This window comes from Camellia sinensis, chromosome 1 (assembly GCF_055761805.1).
Source record: "Camellia sinensis isolate YWXY chromosome 1, ASM5576180v1, whole genome shotgun sequence".
NCBI lineage: Eukaryota > Viridiplantae > Streptophyta > Magnoliopsida > Ericales > Theaceae > Camellia > Camellia sinensis.
The window spans coordinates 213,215,055-213,232,951 of NC_138961.1; the positions used below are offsets into that span (position 1 = coordinate 213,215,055).

Sequence of the window (17,897 nt, forward strand, 5' to 3'; positions counted from 1 at the left end):
ATTTTCAGCCCACCATAGTTAAGCTTATTGTTTATTCGTTGAAAGTAGCAGTGTGCTTGGGCCAATTTGAGTTGGTTCTGGTGCAAACTCATCAACCAAACCAATTTTGACATATTGAGAATTTTTCAACCAACCGCCAAATTGACCAATCCCCAAAATCAACAAGTTTGTAGAATATTTTAGCAATTTCAAACTAATAGTGAGCGAGTTAAGCACATTAAAAATAAAAAATGAAAAAGAAAAATATCAGTGAACATACAAATTTATTTTTTTATAAAATCAAACAAAAAAATTATTAATTATTCCAAATCTTGAGGTAAAATTAACAAATAAATCGAATATAAGCTATTAATCCAAATCATATTACACAAATTAATATGTAAAATAATCAATTGAGAAAAAAAAAATATATAATAAAATTGAAGCGTGGACATCATCCAATTAATGGTAATGGTGCTCAAGAGAAATTTCTTAGGCAAGTGGAAGAAAATTTAGAGGGTTTTTTTTATTAGGGTCCCTGATATTAAGATTTTATAGCATAAAGGACATTCAATATTTTCATAATGTCAAAGGTCTCTCAACATTGATCCAGAGAAATTTCAATCCAGAGAAATTCTGAACTTCCCAAAGAATTTCTCTAGGTTCAATCCAGAGAAAATTCAAATTTCTCTGGGTTTATTTTGACCAATTTTCTCTAGGTTCAAATTTAAATTCAAATTTCTCTGGATTCATTTATAAACCAGAGAAAATTTAAGTTTCTCTAGGTTCATTTAAACCAAATTAGAAAGTACCGCCTTAGTTTCCTATCTAATTTGTTAGGTTTTTATTCTTGGCAACCCCGTTTGACAAAACTCCTTTCAGTTGTACTTATTTTCGCACTTTTATTTCAGTGAGGCTATGAGTGTTTAGATGCGAATCCAATCCGAATTGTGCTTTGCAGAGAAGTTTGTGATGTTAATACTTTCAAGATTGCCACTTCGCTGATTATGACGGGGATCGAGCTGCTCGGTCAGCTCGCGGGGGTCGAGGGGCAGCGCCCCCCGAAGAAAAATGCAAAATTGCATTCAAAGTTGCATGTCCGCCCTTGCTAGCTCGAGCGAAAGATTGCTCGCTCGAGGGAAGGCTGCGTCTGTGTAAAAACCTGAAAGAGATGAATGTACGCTCGAGCGAAGCCACTTATGGAAAACACGCGGTTTTGGTTCCTTGCTCGAGCGAGCTTCGCAGTCCTAGATTTCTATAAGTACGGGTTTCTGTCAGATTTTAGGATTACTTCTTCAGATCTTAGGTTTACTTCTCCAGATCTTTTTCTTGGGTTCTAGGGTTTATATCTAGGGATATTTTGCTAGTTTTCTTTGATGTTTTGATTTGAATATTCAACTCATGGTTTAAAGAGTATACATCAAAGGATTATTTGTTTGTTTTACACAAAAGAAAGAGTTGTTCTTCGGTGGATTTTGAAGAATTTGAGCCTGAAGCTTTGGTGGATTTTGGAGTGGCTCATCGTGAAGGCAATTTTGAGGTGAAGACGGGGTTCGAAGAGGCACATAGGGGTTGGTTCAATTCGGGCGTGGATTCACTAGGTAATTGAGAGTATACCTGCGTAATTCCTTTATATCTTCTCAGTGGATTGTTTTGTGACAGTTGCCCGTGGTTTTTATCACAATTGGAGGTGTCCAATTATGGTTTTTCCACGTAAAATCATTGTGTCGATTTGTCTTAATTGTTTGATTGGGATTGTTGTTTATTGCTTAAAATTGATACATAATCACAAATCAATATCTAGCGGATTTCTAGATTTTTCACAATTCTCTATTGGAATTGCTTTGTTTCTTGTAAAAGGATGAAGATAAAGTTGTTCATGATGACAATCAGGTCCATAATAAGCAAGAACATCCCATATTGCAAACAATTTCTACAACTTTCACAATTCTGCAAGTTATTTGGAAAATCACTTGAGGAGAATTCACATTTTTCCAAAGCTTAAATTTTGCTCAAACGAAACATTGTATTTTTCTGAATATTGACCGAACTACAAGTTATTTCGTAAAACCATTTGTTAATGAATCATCGATTTTCTACAACGTTTTTGGGAATTCACACATGCCCGGGATTCTCATCAGTATCAGTTCCAACATATCTCTTCCAGAACCAATGGTTTTGAAACAAAAAATGTATCTCCTTAATTGGAACTTGCTTTGTTTCAGGCAAGAGGAAAAAGATGAAGTTGCTCATGATGAGGATTTCTCTAAAAAAAAAAAAAAAAAAAAAAAAAAAAAACAATCTACAGTTTTCACAAGAAATAAGAATACAAATCCTGGTTTACCCTGAAATTTGTGATTTAGTTGAATAACATTATTATACTCAACAGTACCATTGATGTAAGTTACTTGAACAGCTGCTGTACTTAGCAGTTTGTTCTATTGTTGTTTGCTATACAACCATTGTTGTGTTTGTGTACTCAAATTGAAGTTTCTTTGATATTTATTTGCACTCTATTTGGCAACGGTGATCAACTGTCTCCTTGATCCAGAGAAATTTCAGATAAATTTATCTATGTTTTGAAATTTCTCTGGTTTGCTCAATTTCACTGATTTTCTCTATATTTTGAAATTTCTCGGGGTTGAATTTTCTCTGATTTGCTCAAAAATTCAACCCAGAGAAAATTAATCATCTCTCTCTCTCTCTCAATCTGATTTTATTCTAATTACTATATCATCATTGAATTCAACTGATGTCAACATTTTCTTACCTTGATTTCTATCTGGTTGCTTTCCTTCACTTTTTTTCCAATCACTTTTTGATTGATTCGAACTTCGAACTTTGATCTTCTCAATCTTCATCAAAATTGCTATAATCTTTAATAAACTTTGTTCGCTTGAAGCAACAATGGCGCTGAGATTGCATTGAGAGAATGGTAGGAGGTGGAAATAGAAAAGATGAGTTGTTGGTTCTGAACATTACCAATGTGTTTGCGGCTCTCAGTACCAATGTGTATAGTTGTATAGTTCTCTGGTTTGTGAGTTTGTAATTCATCACTGTGTTCTTGAAATTTCTATGAATATTTGTTGATCTTGAATTTGTAGTTAATTGCTTGGATTCGATCACCCTGTTTATCAATATTGATTGAAATTTCTAATGATTCCTTCTTGATTTGATTGATTTTGCGGTAAATATCACCAAAATTCTCAAAATATTGATTCTGATTGATTTGAGTTGATCTTCAAACATTGTGTACATACATGTCTTGAACTTTTTGCAACTTCACACACACATATATATATATATATATACACACACAAGTGTATGTGTGTGTAGAGAGAGAGAGAGAGAGAGAGAGAGAGAGAGAGAGAAATGAGATTTGATTTGAGAAAATCAAATTTCTCTCTGATATATGGATGTGGGGTTGAAGGACCTTAGACATTACAAAATAATATTGTGGACCTCTTCCATTACTAAAAATGGAAGAGGCACCTTAGACTAATTTTCCCTAATTTAGATATTATTCAAAACCATATTACACAAATTAGAATAAAAAATAATCAAATTAAGGGGAAAAAGTGCAATAAAATAGAATATCATCCAATTAATGATAACAATGCTAAAGAGAAATTGCACAAGCAATTGGAAGATAATTTAATTATTATTCAAAACCATATTACACAAAGATAATTTAGTTATTATTCAAAAACATATTACATAAATTAGAATATATAATAATAAAATAATAAAAAAAAATGCAAAAAAAATTGAATACCATCCAATTAATAGTGATGGTGCTAAAAGTGGAAGATAATTTAGCTATTATACAAAAACATATTAAACAAATTAAAATACAAAATAATTAAATTAAGAAAAAATATGCAATAAAATTGAATAGAATCCAATTAATAGCGATGGTGCTAAAGAGGAATAGTATAGGCAAGTGGAAGATAATTTAGCTATTATTGAAAACATATTACGCAAATTAGAATACAAAATAATCAAATTAAGAAACAAATAATATGCACATCATCCAATTAATGGTGATGGTGCTAAAAGTGGAAGATAATTTAGCTATTATTCAAAAACATATTACACAAATTAGAATACAAAATAATCAAACTAAATTAAGAAAAAATATGCAATAAAATTGAATATCATCCAATTAATGGTGAAGCTATTATTCAAAAACATATGACGCAAATTAGAATACAAAATAATCAAATTAAGAAAAAAATAATTTGCATATCATCCAATTAATAGTGATGGTGCTAAAAGTGAAAGATAATTTAGCTATTATTCAAAACTCTATTACACAAATTAGAAAACAAAATAATCAATTAAGAAAAAAATAAGCAATAAAAGTGAATATCATCCAATTAATGGTGATGGTGCTAAAGAGGAATTGCGTAGGCAAGTGAAGGATAATTTAGCTATTATTCAAAACCATATTACCCAAATTAGAATACAAAATAATCAAATTAAGAAAAAAATAAGCAATAAAATTGAATATCACCCAATTAATGGTGATAGTGCCAAAGAGGAATTGCGCAGTCAAGTGGAAGATAATTTAGCTATTACTCAAAAACATACTAAACAAATTAGAATACAAAATAATTAAATTTATAAAAAAAAAATGCAATAAAATTGAATATCATCCAATTAATGGTGATGGTGATAAAGAAAAATTGTGTAGGTAAGGGGAAGATAATTTTGCATATACATATAGACTGATTGATCAATTTATAAGCGAGTTAACAAATTTTAACCTGCTACACAACCACCCCCGCTAATTTTTAACAGCAGCATGATTCAGATTGATTCTATTAAACCAAGGCACAAAAATAAACAGCTCGCTTAGCCCACAAGTGAACTTGGTTTCCTTTTTGCATTTAGGACCAGCTCGGCCCGATGCTCGACTTTTAAAAGAAAGGCATATACATATTGACAACAAACTTTGATTTTACACAATGTAAATCGCTACCATCTAGAGCACCAAACCACACACCACACAATAATGGCATTTCAACTGCTAATTTTTTTTCAACAATTGAGTTATAATGTGGATCTTATTGGTTAATATAAACCAATTGTCAAAACATATAGGGTCATACTAGTATGCCCTTCATGTAATTTCACAAATGGTATCGTCTCGTCTAAGGAAAAAATAAGACACATATGAGGATGTAGATTTTTAAAACAAAGAGCCAGATCAACCATGAATTGCATATCAATATAAAACATAGATCTCAAGGTCTCACATAGTGCAACAAAAGATTGTTCATAGTTTGAATATCCAATCCCCGATCCATAGCAGCATCAAGTTAAAGGAAAAAGCATTTTAACAAAATGATCAATCACATTAAAAAACTAAGACAGAACACAAGTCAGCTCTTCTATGAGACTACTACGTAAAAGGAACAACCAACAGGCAACAACATCATTAAAATTCACTAAATCTAGGGTTAGATAATTATATTTAGGAACTGAGCAACAATCTAAGCAGATAGAAGGGACATTCTGCAATTACAAATCATGATGAAAACACCATCAGTTGATGATGTTCATTAATAGGAAGTAATTATGCAATGAGATGTATCTAAAATATAAACATAATATATAACACACAAGAAGATCTAGAAATACAGAGACAAAATAAACAATCACATTAACAAAAGTAAATGTAAAAACTTACCATCTAAAACTTTATGAATTATAGAGCATATTTCAAAAACACCACATTCAACACCCAACATACAAGCTAGTTTTATGAGAATTTGAAATAAATACAAACTAAAGTCCAAATGACAACACAACCAGGAAGAGGAATAGGTAGATGGTGCAGTATTACACACAATTAAAGGTTAGCAGAAATTAGAGATGGAAAACTACCAGGTAACGTATTACTCAAGACAAAATTACAGGTTTCAGAACTTCAAATGTTCTTAATAGTCAATGGGGGCCATGATGAAAACTAAAAATATAAGAACAACCAAGATTAGAGGTGCTAGTGAGAAATGGAATATATGAGAAGTCGCTCAGTGTGTTGGGAGTGGATTATAAAATCGTCCTCAGAAATTATCAGATTAACGAGATTATTATAAACTCATCACCACACCTTCTCTTCAGATATAGATTGAGTTGCACATACATATATATATATATATATATATAGTAATATATAAATTCACTAAAGGTAATATATAAATTCACTAAAACTTACCATCTAAAACTTTATGAATTATAGAGCATATTTCAAGAACACTGCATTCAACACCCAACATACAAGCTAGTTCTATGAGAATTTGAAATAAATACAAACTAAAATCCAGATTACAACACAACCAGGAAGAGGAATTGGTAGATGGTGCAGTACTACACACAACTAAATGTCAGTAGAAATTAGAGATGGAAAATTATCAGGTAATGTATTACTCAAGACAAAATTACAGGTTTCAAGACTTGGAATGTTCATAATAGTCAATGGGGGTCATGATGAAAACTAAAGATACAAGAACAACCAAGATTAGAGGTGCTAGTGAGAAATGGAATATATGAGAAGGCGCTCAGTGTGTTGGGAATGGATTATAAAATCGTCCTCAGAAATTATCAGATTAACGAGATTATTATAAACTCATCACGCGCCTTCTCTTCAGATATATAGATTGATTCACATATATATATGGTAATATATAAATTCACTAAAAAAGGTGAAAGAGTTAAGCTTATGGTCAACCCAACCACCTTCCATGGAAATACAAAATGAAAAAGAGTATTAGTGAATAAAACTTTATTTTTTATAAATTCAAACAAAATTTTATTATTTATTCCAAATCCCAAGACAAAATTACGGGTTTCAGGACTTGAAATGTTCATAATAGTCAATGGGGGTCATGATGAAAACTCAAGATACAAGAATAGCCAAGATTAGAGGTGCTAGTGAGAAATGGAATATATGAGAAGGCGCTCAGTGTGAAGGGAACAGATTATAAAATCGTCCTCAGAAATTATCAGAATAACAAGATTATAATAAACTCATCACACCTTCTCTTCAGATATATAGATTGATTTACATATATATACATATTTATGGTAATATATAAATTCACTAAAGGTGAAAGAGTTAAGCTTATGGTCAACCAAACCACCTTCCATGGAAATACAAAATGAAAAAGAGTATTAGTGAATAAAACTTTATTTTTTATAAATTCAAACAAAACTTTATTATTCATTCCAAATCCCAAGGAAAAATTAACAAAATAATCAAATGTACGCTATTATTCAAAATCATATTACACAAATAAGATTAAAAAATAATCAAATTAAGAAAAAAAAAGTAATAAAATTGAATATTATCCAATTAATGGCGATGGTGCTGAAGAGGAATTGCGTAGGCAAGTGAAGGATAATTTAACTGTTACTCAAAACTATATTCAACAAATTAGACCATAAAAAAATTAAATTAAAAAAATATGAAACAAAACTAAATATCATCCAATTAATGGTGATGGTGCTAAAGAGGAATTGCGTAGGTAAGTGGAAGATAATTTAGCTATTATTCATAAATATATTACACAAATTAAAATACAAATTAATTAAATTAATATAAAAGTATGCAATAAAATCGAATATCATCTAAATAAAAATTGCATAGGCAAGGGGAAGATAATTTTGCATATGCATATAGACTGATTGATTAATTTATAATCAAGTCAACAAATTTTAACCCACCAATCAGCCACCCCCCTAATTTTTAACAATAGTGTGATTCAGATTGATTCTATTAAACCAAGGCCCAAAAATAAACAACTCACTTTTCAATCCCCCATGAGAAGACATGATCAAAATTGGAGAAGCTGGAGAGAATCTAAAGTTGTTTGAAGAACAAAAAAGGCTGAGAACAATGAATAGAACTGCGCAATGACGAGCATATATAAGCATATAAGAAAATTCAGGAGAATCAGGAGACTGAAAGCCAATGCAGTCGGAGGGACCGCACATGCCAAATTGCACTCCAGCCCCCTGCTCATATACTTCTTGAATGTTATTGCAAACAACAAACTTTGATTTTACATGATGTAAACCGCTACTAACTAGAGCACCAAACCACACACCACACAACAACAACATTTCAACTTTGTTTCAACAATTGAGTTATAGTGTGGATCTTAATGGTTAATACAAACCAATTGTCCAAGCATAGGGTCATATGCATACACTTGGGCATGAAAAAGACTTGTATGCCCTTCATGTAATTTCACAAATGGCATCGTCCCATCCAAGGGAAAAATAAAAGCACATTAGGTTGTTGATTTTAAAAACAAAGAGCCAAATCAACTATGAATTGTATATTAATATAAAAAATAAAACTCCAAGTCTCATATAGTGTAGCAAAAGATTGTTTACGGTTTGAATATCCAATCCTTGATCTATAGCAACATCAGGTTAAAGGAAAAAGCATTGTAACAAGATGCTCAATCACATTAAAAAAAAACCAAGATGCTATGAAACTACTACATAAAAGGAACCAGCAGGCAACAGTCATTAAAATCCACTAAATCTACTGTTAGATAATTATATTTAGGAACCCAAACAACTAAAAACATTCACTGGGCAACAATCTAAGCAAATAGAAGGGGCATTCAACAATTACAAATCATGATGAAAACACTATCAGTTGATGAAGTTCATTAATAGGGACGTAATTATGCAACGGGGTGTATCTAAAATATAAACATAATTTACAACACACAATAAGATCTAGAAATACAGAGACAATAAATAATCACATTAACAAAAGCACATGTAAAAACTAACCATCTAAAACTTCATGAATTATGCAAAATAGAGCATATTTCAAGAACAACACATGCAATACCCAACATACAAGCTAATTCTATGAGAATTTGAAATAAATACAAACTAAAGTCCAAATGACAACACAACCAGGAAGAGGAATAGGTAGATGGTGCAGTATTACACACAACTAAAGGTCAGTAGAAATTAGAGATGGAAAACTATCAGGTAATGTATTACTCAAGACAAAGTTATAGGTTTCAGAACTTTAAATGTTCTTAATAGTCAATGGGGGCCATGACAAAAACTAAAAATACAAGAACATCCAAGATTAAAGGTGTTCGTAAGAAATGGAATATATGAGAAGGCACTCAGTGTGTTGGGAATGGATTATAAAATCGTCCTCAGAAATTATCAGATTAATGAGATTATTATAAACTCATCACCACACCTTCTCTTCAGATATATAGATTGAGTTGCATATATATATAGTAATATATAAATTCACTAAAGGTGAAAGAGTTAAGCCTATGGTTTACTCATCGAAAGTAGGGGTGTCCACAGCTCGGTTTGAGTTGGTTTTGGAGCAAACACAACAATGAAACTACCTTTGACAGATATAGAATTTTTCAATACAACCTTGTTAACCTTATTGTCTACTTGTTGAAAGTAGGGATATGCTCAAGTTGATTTGAGCTGATTTTGGTGCAAGCTTATCAACCAAACCACCTTTGACGGAAATACAAAATGAAAAACAATATTAGTAAACAGTGGCAGCGCCAGAAATTTAATATAGGGAGGGCACCCATTAATTACAATCTCAAAATTTTTCTTACCCAATCAATAACAATAACATAATAATAAATTTTCGAGCTAATGTTAAACATTAAAAATTAATATCCATTACAAGAAGTTTTAAATTTTAAACTTTTTCAGTTGACCCCGACGAGTTTTCATCTTTTGAAATCTTTCCATAATAGTATCATTGTCAATACCATCAAAAATATCTCTCTCAATGTAGACAACCAAGCTATCATTCATCCATTCAGTTCCGCAATCGATTCTTCACAATATTCATAGCTGAAAATACCCTCTCAATAGTAGCAGTTGCAACAGGTAAGATTAATGCTAAAGTTAAGAGCAAATACACCAATGGATATACTTTGTCTCTTCCAATCGCTACCATTTTCTTAGCAAGATCGGCAATTCCATTTAACATTGAGAACTCACTACTGGATAGCATGTCTATAATATATGTATCAAGTTGATCATTAAGTACCATGAGCTCCACTGAAGAAAATTCTTTGGGATAAAATTCAACAAGATGAATTAACTTTTTCCTGTCAAAACTAGAGAAAAAGTTAGATGGATTCAAACATGCCACACAAAGTAACAACTCAGTGTTCGACTCAGTGAAATGAGCATTTACGTGATAACCCTGTCCCGTGTTATGCTAATTGATCTCAATTATGATCGTGATTATATGCTTGGTATGGTTTTGAGTGATAATTATATGATTATATGTGCTTTTGTATTTCTATATGTTCACCATAGGAAAATCTATTTGATTTGCTGCTTTAGAATTTAAATTGAAGGCCGTAGAGGCATCAGAAACTGAAATTGACTACGTCGTTGTGATTAGCGTAATTTTTAGAGCATACGGTGAAATTTAATTGAAAATTGATTCAGATCGAATTAATTAGATTAAATTGATTTAATTGTGCTCAATTAACTAGTGTTAAGGAAACTTGATTAAGGGTGTGTATATAAAGGGGGCCAAACACACTTCTTTTTTTGAGTTCAAAATCTGATCATATACTCTAGAGAGAGAGTACACGGCTCAGAGAGAGAGAGAGGCCAAAATTGAAGATTTTGCTAAGAGATTGGAAGACTAAGGGAATTGGTACAAGATTTAACTACATTTTTGAGAATTGGAGCCTCTAGGTGAGTATTTGAGCTCAACTTCATGAAATTAAATTCATAAATAAGTGAATTCAAGAAAGATGTGTAAATGAGGGCAAGAATTGAGTTGATTATGATGAAATTGAAGTCTATATGCACATGCATGTTTAGAATTTCCATGAATTTGCATAATCAAGCATGAGGCATGATGAACATGAAGAATTAAGCACCAAACTTAACATGCATGCATAATTTTCATGAGTTTCATGATTATAACTATCATTTGTACCATTTGAAATAGAATTGGAGTAAAAAATTAACATGCATGCATGATTGATGAAGATATGGAGTTTGTATGAGGTTGAATGCATGAGTTTTGAAATTTATGAAGAGAATTCAAGATAATTTATGAGGTGGATCATGATTTTAGTCAATTGGTCCCAATTACTTATGTTCTTGTGTTATATGATGTCCTTCCATGCTTTTGTATCAAAAACATGAGTTTTGGAGCCTTTTTGGGTTGAGTTTGAGCTTCAAGAACAATTCTGGAAATTCCAGAATTCGTCGGGTCCGCTCGAGCGAGGAAAGCGCTGCTCGAGCGTAAAATGTTAGCTCCCAGAAGTTTTGCAGACATTGATGTCCGCTCGAGCGGGGGAGAGTTTTTCCATTCTTTTCCATTTCTAAGCACTCTTAGGCATGCATTGAGCTTTGTATATGACCTAAAAGGATAATAAAGAGGCCTAAGAGAAGAAATAAATTGAGAACGGATTGAATCGTTTGTGACCTAATATGTGCTATGTATTATGTAGGTCGAGCAAAAGGACGAATCCACCAGTAGAACACTGTGAGTAATATCTTAGTAAAGATATTTTGAAGTATGCTATTTGTCCAATTGCTTACTTCTATTTGAGTTTCATAAGTTTGTTAATTTGAATTGTGGACAAATATTTGTTATGCCATATGATTGGATAAGGCCGTTGGATTACAATTATGATTATGATGTGATTATGACCTCAAGTACGAATGCGCATTTCATATACGATTGGGCCAAAGGCCATTTAACATGAATGGTGGGCCAAAGGCCATTTGATATGAATGATTGGGCCAAAGGCCATTTGACATGAATGATGGGCCAAAGGCCGTTTGACATGAATGATTGGGCCAAAGGTCGTTTGACATGAATGATGGGCCAAAGACCGTTTGACATGAACGATGGGCCCAAGGTCGTTTGACATGAATGATTGGGCCAAAGGCCGTTTGACATGAATGAAGGGCCAAAGGCCGTTTGACATGAATGATTGGGCCAAAGGCCATTTGATGGGAATGATTGGGCTAAAGGCCGTTCGACAATAGTGAATTGGGCCCGAGGCCGTTTGACATAAATGAATTGGGCTCAAGGCCGTCTGTTAGGAACAAAGTGGGCCAGAGGCCGTTTGATATGTTTGGGCTTGAAGCTGTTAATGTACCAGATAGAAACATGGATGGGCCCAAGGCCGTTTGATATGTCTGTTTTAAATTTTATTCATGTACTTTCTTTATTTGATATTATTCACTGGGTTTTCGCTCACTCTCATTCATGTGTATGTAGGTGAGCAAAGAGATGTCCAAACCCAGCCTCGATGAAGTATGTGAGGAAAATCAAGTTTTGTGGAGTCAGCCTGAATGTCTCACGCACGAGACACCGTTTTGTTTCTTTTGGTTTACTCTTTTGTTATCTTGGTGAACATGTCGCATCACCTTTGTATATAAGCTTTTGGTTTGGATGACTATGACTTGAACGATCCTGTATGTGTAAAATTCTATGTTACGTTCCTTGGTGTGGGTTATTAACGAGTATATGTGAGATATTATGATATGCCATGTAAGCACAGCTCTATGGACAAAATTTTTAAGTTTGCTTCCGTCTTGGCCCCTTAACTCTGTTGAAATATGTTTTATTGGGTTTGAGGCCATAGGTAATCTCTTGATTACTAGCTGGTTATGACCTTAATCCATAAGGGCGGGTTCGGATCATGACAATTTAGTTCTTGAATTTGCATATCCAAAACAGTGTAGAATAACTCAACGTGATAGTGATATAAGTTTGTAATTTCTTGAGCATTGCGCCTTTTTCTCCCTCGAGCTACAAACATATCTTCCATTTGGGGAACATCAATTTCATGCTTTTCACAAAAAGACAAAATATCATCAAGTAAAGATGTTCACCCACTCTGCCTCATCTTTTGGAGTCGTACTTTAGAAATTTGAACTAAATTCATGGCATTAACAATATCTTGATCTTTCCTTTGTAGTGCTTGCGATAACTTACTTGTAATAGCCAATATCATTTTCATCAAATGAAGGTTGAATACAAACTCAAATGATTGAATTGAGTCCAACAATACATTTGCTTCTGCTCGTTATTCTGAATTTGAACCATCCTCTGAAATCATTTCAAGTACATCAATCACTATTAAAAACATACTAGCCAAGCTGGCTAAAGTACCATACTGTGAACCCCAACGTGTATCACCAGCACGTTTAAGATTAGTTTCTTGATTTAAGCCTTGCCCACTAGATAGCTCTCTATTATTATGTGCCTTAGCAACTTTTGCAGCTTGTTTCTCCCTAACAATATCTCGGTGTTTACATGATGCTCCAACAACATTCACCACATTAGAAACCAAAGTGAAAAGTAAGGCAATTTGATTATTATTCTTTGCCACGGCTACAAGTGCCAATTGCAATTGATGAGCAAAACAATGAACATAATATGCACAAGGATTCTCTTTCAGTATAAGTGTTTTAAGACCATTGAACTCACCTTGCATATTACTAGCCCCATCATATCCTTGACCCCGCAATCTGGAAATACTCAATCCAAGTCTGGAGAATAAATTTTCCATAGCTTGTTTAAGTGAGAGAGCATTCATATTTAGTAACATGCTCAATACCCAAAAAGCGCTCAATCACTTGTCCTTTTTTGTCAACATATCATATTACAATTGCCATTTGCTCCTTGATTGATATGTCACGGGCTTCATCAATCAAAATAGAAAAAAGTACATCACCAAGATCTCTAATAATCACATTGATAGTTTTAAATGCGGCCACATTTACAATGTCTTTTTGAATATCAGGAGATGTCAACTTGAGATTTTGTGGAGCATTGCTCAATGCAACCACTTTGACATCTTCATTATGATCAGCAAGAAACTTGAGAAGTTCAAGAAAATTTCCTTGGTTACTTGAATTTTCAGATTCATCATGCCCACGAAATACAAGTCCTTGTCTTAGAAAAAATTTAACATAATCAACTGATGAATTCAAACGGGTTCGATACTCAATTCGAGCTTGATCGGATTGTTTGAAAAAAATCGTTTCAATATGTTGGTTTTGGTTTAACAAGTCTTGACATTTACTCGAAACTTGATTATGAACACTATTTGGACCTCTAACATGAGTTTGAATTTTTTCTTTTTTCTTCCAATTTGAGAAACCCTCACCAACAAAAGAATCACCACCAGCTTGATCTCCAATATCGGGTTTGAAAAGATAACAACATAAACAACATGCTGCATCTTTTGCTATGCTATACTCCAACCAATTACGAAATTCACTAAACCAAGCTTGATTAAATCGCTGAAGTTTTTGTCCAAAAGATTTTTGTGGAAAATTATGATCACGAGGTTGACAAGGACCTTTTTGTAGATATGCCCTATGAATTCGGTCTCGATCATTATCATTATAGTCCATAATCCGAGGCTGTAGTCTTGGATCTGCAGGAAGGTTTATTTAGTTAATTTCTATGCAACTTTGTTTTGCAGAAGAATAATTATCATCTTTTTCTTGAGAAAGAGATAAGTCTAATTTTGATTTTCTTTTGAAATATTTCTCTATGACTGTTTGAAAAAACTAAAAATTAAAATAAAAATTCATAATCAAAATCTCAAACCCCCCACAAATCAAAATCTCTAATTTTATTACAAATCAAAAAATTTAAATTAGCACAAATCACAACAAATCAAAATTTTTAATTTTAGCACAAATTATAACAAATCAAAATTCCCAATTTAAATATTAATCACTACAAATTAATATTTTTAATTTTAGCACAAATCAAATCCCTAATTTTAGCACAAACAACAACAAACCAAAATCCCTAATTTTAATATAAATCACCACCAATTAAGATTCATAATTTTAGCATATCAAAATCTCTTATTTTAACATAAATAATAACAAATAAAAAAATTTTACAAATCAAAACTTAACAAATAATTATAAATTAATACTCATAATTTTTATTTAAAAGTAAAAAAAAATAAAGTTACTTGTAAACAATGAAGAGAAGATACCAAGGTTGTGTGATCCTAATTTGGTGAATCGCAAGTCGGTAAATTGCAAAGCAACAAAGGGAGACAAAGAAGACAAAGAAAATACGAAAATACTACACAAATACTGTGAATAAATAAAAAAAATAAAGAATTTCATACACTTTTAGGGTTTTCGAGTTTTAACCTTGCTGTAATTGGAGTTGTGTGCACTCACCTAAAAAAAAGTTGTGTGTCAATTGTTAATTAGGATTGGGATTCCAAAAATATATATATATATATATACAAATGTGGGTGTGTCGTGCGTGTGGTGTGTGTGTCAGTGGGTTAGTGGGTTTGAAATTGTGTATTAGGAGGGGCAAAATCTACGTGTGGAAGGCAGACCACACTTAAACAATAAAATAAAATAAAATAAAAAAATTCAAAAGTCAGGGGGGCCACGTGACCCGCCTGAGCTGAATGTCCCTCCGCCTCTGATAGTGAACATACAACTTTATTTTTTATAAATTCAAACAAACAAAAAAATTATTATTTATTCCAAATCCCAAGGCAAAATTAACAAAATAATCAAATGTAAGCTTGTGGACACCACATTTTTGACCGTACTCAAGACTTGGACGTCATCGTTCGAACACTCGATGATCATCCATGCTCGTGTTCGTTTTGAGTTCCCGAAGGTCTCGGCTGCGTGCCTTGCCTTAGGATCTCTCAACTTGTCTGTTTTGTGATTGGTTGTGGACCAAGGACTTGTGGTTTTGCTTTTGAGGGAAGAGGGTGGCTTGTTGACCATTCCCTCAACCCATCGGCTAAGGAATTGTGCCATCGGCTGTGGTTTCTTGCCATCGTCCAAAAGTGGTGGCCGATCGGCACTCTTTTTGGTTGATCGGCACTCTGTTTGGTCGATCGGCCATATTTTTGAGTGATCGTCACTCTGTTTGGTCGATCGGCCATATTTTTGAGCTGAGACCTTTCTATCTACTTTTTGCAGATATTTTTTGCCAGCTGTGACAGTTGGTGGGCACAATTCTCATCCTCCATACACGTGTATGGAGGGATTTGTTTCAAGACTCAAGCTTGTTCAACAAGCTTGAGAATTGAAATTCTATAAGAAGGGAGCCTCCCCTCCCTTTCCAAAGGTTCTAAAAATTTCATATAAAAGTTCTATATCTCTCTCTCTCTCTCTATATATATATATTTTACCTCTCTCTCTCCCCTTGCTCTTGTTTGTGCCCAAAAGTGTGATTTCTTCATACTATTGCACACAAACACCTAGCAATACACCATCCTTTTATTGCTGAGGTACTAGAGAGTTGGTTTTGGAGTTCTTGGAGTGGTTTAAGCTCAGAAACGTTGCTGGAATAGTGTTCTTGAAGGTGTTCTTCAAGGGTGAGCAACTAACCTTTTAATCCCCCATTCTTGCTTAAGGTTTTAGACCTACTTGCATATTGTTTTAAGCTTAACTCTAAACTGAAAAAAGTTCTGATTTTGTGTAGTTGAGATGATTCTTTCAGGTCACTTTTTGGTTGGGGGTTGTATACCCTCTCTTAGGCCTTGTTTTGCCTTGTTTTATGCCTTCCCTTTTGAGCTTTGGAACCATCTTGTTTTGACCTTCTCACCACTGAAATCCCGAGGATTTTCAGTGGCAGAGAAGTGTTTTTGGAGTCTTGAATAGGAGAGGGACACCCCCTTCTCCTTATGTCTCATATGCTTGTATTGTTAGCTAATAAGGGTAGCATGTTTGCTTAGCTTGTTTTGACTCCATTTCAGCAAGTATTTGGTGTTATCTTGCCATGCAATACCTCTGTTTTAAGTTGGTTTGATAGCCTCTTACATGCTTCATATACTTGTAGAGTAATCTTGCATGTTAGCATAACATGCATCTTGCATTTCGGCCATCATTCTTGCATGTTTTGGCTCAACTCAAAGGAGCTTTTAGCCTTGTTTTACCATGCTCTAGCTTTGGTTTGCATTGTCTTGGTCATGCATGCACTATTTTGTATAGCCATGGTTCAATCTAGCATGTTAGCTTTGAGTGTCCAAGTCATTAGCATGCATTGCTTGGACCATTTTCATGATTTGGCATCATTTCATATGTGATTTCAGTCCATGTAGTGTAGCCATACACTTGCATTTTTCATCCTTTCAATGCTTTGAAGAGTTGGTATTTTATGCCTTAAGAGTGGGTCATTGTGCATGCCTCTATGCTTAGGTCTTGAGGATGCCATCTCAGTGGGTTTTTGGGCATATTTTGACATACCATAACTTTGATTTTTATCGGTTAAGTCATGCCATGTTTGGTTGTAATAGGTGTAGTGTAACACCTCTTTGTTAGCCTTGCATGCTTCATGCTTTCGGTCTTTTATTCTAGCTTGTGTTGGCTAGGTTCGAGCATGATTTTGGTCTTGTATTGACCTGCCTTGGGACTGTTTTGGGTGCCCTTGGCTCTTTGGGGCTTGATTCATGTGGCCTTAGTACAAGCTCCTTGGCTAGCCTTAAGCCTTGAGCTTTCTTGCATGTTATGCTCAACTTGTTTGAGTGGTTTGGCACCACTCCTTGCATGATTATAGAGCTTACCTCATTGCCACATTGTCATGCTTTTCACTTCTTGTTAATGTTTGAGGATTGTGCATTGTTGCCTAGTCTTTAGGCCAATTGGCATGCATGCTTATTTTGCATTTCATTCCATCATTTCTTAGCATTTTGGCCACTGATTTGGGCATGGCTGAGGCCTCCCCATTTTGATTTAAGTCCATCTTTGCATGTTGTTGCATGCTTGACATGTTGCATGTTGTTGCATGCTTGCTAGTTTGCATGTTGTTGCATGCTTGTCCATCTTTGCATGCCATGCATGTTTGTATGTTAAGGTCACATTTTGCATGCTTGCTAGCTTGCATTTTGTCACATGCT

General features: G+C 33.7%; 3 non-coding genes and 1 pseudogene across 3 annotated transcripts; all 4 read right to left on the reverse strand.

The window, feature by feature from the left end:
• Positions 1 to 6,015: 6,015 nt before the first annotated feature.
• LOC114273142 (small nucleolar RNA U30) lies at positions 6,016 to 6,096 on the reverse strand. The gene has a single exon (XR_003632949.2). It is a non-coding gene; the product is annotated as a small nucleolar RNA U30 (small nucleolar RNA).
• Positions 6,097 to 6,543: 447 nt separating this feature from the next.
• On the reverse strand, positions 6,544 to 6,623 carry LOC114273144 (small nucleolar RNA U30). The gene has a single exon (XR_003632951.2). It is a non-coding gene; the product is annotated as a small nucleolar RNA U30 (small nucleolar RNA).
• A 2,521-nt stretch (positions 6,624 to 9,144) lies between these two features.
• LOC145806365 (small nucleolar RNA U30) lies at positions 9,145 to 9,225 on the reverse strand. The gene has a single exon (XR_014349386.1). It is a non-coding gene; the product is annotated as a small nucleolar RNA U30 (small nucleolar RNA).
• Positions 9,226 to 13,076: 3,851 nt separating this feature from the next.
• Positions 13,077 to 14,448, reverse strand: LOC114273140 (uncharacterized; annotated as a pseudogene).
• Between the last annotated feature and the right edge of the window lie 3,449 nt (positions 14,449 to 17,897).